The sequence below is a fragment of the Trichechus manatus genome, unplaced genomic scaffold (genome assembly GCF_000243295.1).
Source record: "Trichechus manatus latirostris isolate Lorelei unplaced genomic scaffold, TriManLat1.0 scaffold00065, whole genome shotgun sequence".
Classification (NCBI taxonomy): Eukaryota; Metazoa; Chordata; class Mammalia; order Sirenia; family Trichechidae; genus Trichechus; species Trichechus manatus.
Window position 1 is genome coordinate 7,133,003 of NW_004444001.1, and position 4,096 is coordinate 7,137,098.

The following is a 4,096-nucleotide window of genomic DNA, read 5'->3' on the forward strand; positions in this document are numbered from 1 at the left end:
GACGCGGGTGGGGGCTGGGCCGGCAACCAGACCAACTCCCTAGCTCGCGCACTCTCTCGTCCGCTCACTGGCTCACTTTGTGTTTGCAAACTGCCCGCCGGAGACGCGCCGGGCGCCGGGAGGAGCCGGGCCCGGGCCGGCGCACTTTGTTCCAGCCTGGGCCGGCCGCGGCGCACTGACCCCGCGCAGACGCGACACCCCGCCCCTGGCCCAGGCCCCCGCGGCTCCGAGCTGCCTTGGGAACAGGTGGGGGCTACGGCGCGGTGGCGGGAGGGGGGGCAGCCGGAGGCCCGCGTGAGAGGGGGGCCTGGAGAGGCCACTGAGGCCCACCCTCCCCCAAGAATCTGGGCTCCGCCCCCTCCCGGCCTCGCCGCCGGGGATGGGGTGTAAGGGGGCACGACCTCCCCACAGCACCGAGTCAGACAAAGAATACTTCACCAACCAGACTTTCCTGAGCTGGGGAGGGAAGTGGTGAAGTGAGCTCCCCCCACCCAGTCTGTACGGGACTGCCCAAGACACGCGGGAGGCAGATGGGGGAAGAGGAGGCCAGGTCCCACCGGCCGCGCTGCCTCGGGTGAGAAGGGGTCTAGTCCGGCTGGGGCCGCACCTCGGAGGTGCCGGGACCGGTCAACCCCCTTCCCCCATCCCTCCATCAGCTCGGAGATAGATCGGAAAACTTCTTAGGGACTTGAGAGTGTCTCCAAGCGGCTCCTGAGAATTTGTGCGCCAGAGCTGGAGGGTGGGGGACCATGCAGCCGACACCTCTACTCACCCCATTTGAGGAGAGCCCCCGCCCCACCGTGTGCGTGGCGGGGAGGGGGCGGCAGAGGGGTCCGGAGGCCATCAGGGAAGGGTGTCTCGGAGTGACCAAGCAGGATCCCCCTCCTAGAGTGGCGGCTGTAGCGTCTCCCTTGGACCCCCCCCCCCCCCACGGGCTACTAGCCTGGCGGCGCTCCGACCTCGCGCTTTCCCCCAAAGCCAAACTTCTTTAGGCTGCACTTAGGCAGAGCCCATGGTGCTAGAATACGGGACTCCCTGAGGGACCTGGGGTCCCAGCCGTTCCCACTCCCGCAAAGGACCGTGTAATTTCGCGGGATGCGGGATTCTGAGCCAGAGGCCCTAACGGCGGCGGATCCCTTCCTTCCACCCGGACTTCCTCGGTTGAGGAGAAGAGGGTATGGGAATGGGGAGATCTGGAGTGCAGAGAGCAACCCTGCTTATCCCCTTGTACCCCCGACCTCTCTTGCCAACCCGGTGCCTAGCGGGTTTCTTTTTCGCTCACTCTGCGCCTAGGGTTTGAGGCGTCTGGAGATCACTGCCGGACCCGCGCCCTAGCGCCCTGCCTCCCAGCGGGGTTTACTTCGGAGCACCCAGCTGGGGTGGGAGTGGGGGGCAGGGAGAGCCCGGGCAGCTTCCTCTCTCTGGAGGAGCTAACAGTCTGAAGCTGCCATCCCGGCAGTTCCGAAGAAAGCCCGGGAGCAGTTTGGCCAATGCGGGTTTTTGCCGAACTTAAGCATCTTCACCTCGATGTTAAAGCGCCCTGCCTGGATTCGCCTCAGAGCGATCTGTGTTGAGTCTGAGACTGAGGGCCACGGGTGGCCCGCGGCTTGAGGGGCAGTTGCTAAGGTTGGAGCTGTCGCCGGAGGCTGGCCCGAGTGTCCCCTTCATCGACGCAGAAAGAAGTAGCAGGGGCATCATCTATGCTGCCTGTAGCCTGGAGAGGGTCTGACCAGCCCCACTGAAACCACACTAGGGAAGTTCAGAAGTTCACTTTCTGCAGAGATTTGGGACTGAGTGGTCCCTTGGCCGACAGGCCCTGCAGGCACAGGGCATTTCGAGTACCCGATACCCTCCGTGAGCCAGCCGAGGGGCTGAGGGGCCAAGGCAGGCCCAGCCAGGACTGAGCTGCCCAAAGGGGAGCCACAGGCCTCAGATAACCCCTCCCCGCCCCCGCGGAAAACAGCTGCGGGGAAGTCTGCAGACTTGTTTTTTGTTTTCTTGAGAAACTTTGTCTTGCCCGGGGCTCCGGGGCTTTTTGTCACCTGGTGGTTGGAAAGAGGGGCACCGACTGGGACTGTGCTGTGCGGCACCAGAATGGCTTGCTTGCTCTTGCTGAGCCCTTCTCAAAAGCTGGGCTGTGCTTTGCTATGCTGCCTCTCTGATGTTGCTCCCACTCTTGTCTGCTTGGTGATGTGACACACACTCCCCCCACACACAGCTCCAGGACTCCAGTGAGCTCTGATGCTTCCTGCCTGAACCCTTGTGTCCCTATCTTATTCTGGCCCCAGCCTTGGCCCTAAGGTGAGGGAGACCACAGGAACTTTCTCTCTTGGCACTAAGTGCTGGGTCCCTGGGTGGGTTTTCTCTCCCTCTCCCCAAACTGGGCAGGTTACCCAGGAGTGACGGGGTTGGGGAACCCTTGAGCCCTGGGGAGGGAAAGCCGTGACCCCAATGCTAGAGAATGCCAGGGGTAAGGAAGGCTGGGTCCACCTTGCAAAAGGACCTGCCCTGTCCCTTTCTGTATAGGTGCTCTCCTAATCTGGAGTCATACCTAGACACCCCCTCACCATTTGGCTAGAAACTTCCTTTCCGGCTGCAGGCAGGTAGGTCTCTTCTTGCTTGAATCTGCACATCCTGCTGGATCCCTGCTCTAAACACACGTCTTCCTTGTATGTGTGTGTGTGTGGGGGGGGAAGCAGAGGAATTGGGGGGGCTTTCTTTTGATCCAGTAATTCCCCCAAATGTTTGCTGAGCCTCTGCTCTGTCTAGACAGGTTCCAGTACCCAAGCAATGAATGAAGGAAGAGGTCTGCTCTCTGGCCCTCACATTGTTGAGGTAGGGAAGTCAGATGAAGTATCATCAGAGAGTGAGGAAGGGGAGAGCAGCCGTTTCAGAAGGAGAGGTGTGAGGTGCACAGAGAGGCTGCAGGTAGCAGACTAGTCTGGGGAGGAAAGGGAAGGGTCATCACCCCAAGAAGCCTCCCCTGTTCACCACACCTGGCCAAGCTACATCCCCCTTCCCTGTATCCTAACCCTTCTCTACTCCACTACCTTGACAATTTTCTTGTCTCTCCAGCCAAAATGCAAGCCTCTCCACTCCTACCCCAAGCAGGTATATTATCTTTATTTTTCTAATAGCCCAAACTGTGCAGAATATCTCCCCATCCTAGGAACTCGCACTGTTTCCTGCATCTTACAACTCTCCCACCTCCCCAGACCAAGTCATGGCATGTATAATTTGTGACAGGACTCTGAGGCTCCCTTGGCTGAACTGGCTTCTTCAGACTTGGTTCTGGAACTCTGGAACCCAGCACAAGGGCCTCCCCAGCGGAGAATATGTGTCAAATGAAAAAGGGCTTTGGGACTTGACAGCAGTGATGGCCCTCTGTTAATTAAGCTCTTGGAACCTCAGTTTTCTTGTGTGTCAAGTAGGTCTATAATACCCACCTTAGAGAGCTAGTTTGGGGTTTGAATGGGAGAGCAGACGTAAAGTTCCTAGCACAGTGCCTGGTGCGAGATAGGGTCAGTCGATCAAAGGGTGGCTTTTATTATTAGATTTCTAGTACTGCCAGGCCACGCGTTGGGCTGAATATTGGAAATACTCGAGTATTAACCTCCATTTTATAGGTTGGGAAAATTGAGTCCCAGAAAGAGGAAGGGACTTGTCCAAGGCTACACAACTAGTTGGTGGCAGAGCTGGGACTAAAATGTGAATGCCTGACTCTCAGTGTGCCCAGCAGGGTTTGAGCCTCTGCTGTGGGGAAGGGGAGCAAAGAGGGGATGGGCAAAGCTGCCAAATGCCCCCTTTTCTCGCTTCACAAGTTCCTGCCTGGGCCTCCCCTCTTCCCTCCATTGTGAAGGCTGTGTCTTCCCTTTAAGCGGGGATTCTGGGTTCAGAACTTGGCATGTCCCGCCTGCACATGACCCTGGAGTGTTCCACAGGCACTCCTAAGGTGCTTATGGGGACATAAATGTGAGGGCTAATTTCCCCAGAACGCAGAGGAGGAAAAATGGCTGGCACCCGTTCTCTTCGAAAGGGAAGATCTCTAGGCTTTGGAAACCCTACTGTACACAGGCTTATGGAAGACAAGTTTGTG

At 58.4% G+C, this 4,096-nt stretch overlaps 1 long non-coding RNA gene across 1 annotated transcript in view; it reads right to left on the minus strand.

Moving 5' to 3' along the window:
- Nucleotides 1-641, minus strand: part of LOC105756439 (uncharacterized) — a 30,046-nt gene extending 29,405 nt beyond the window's left edge. Inside the window, exon 1 of the long non-coding RNA XR_001121507.1 lies at nucleotides 558-641. This is a non-coding gene — a long non-coding RNA (uncharacterized LOC105756439). The remainder of the gene's footprint in view (nucleotides 1-557) is intronic.
- Nucleotides 642-4,096: the final 3,455 nt, after the last annotated feature.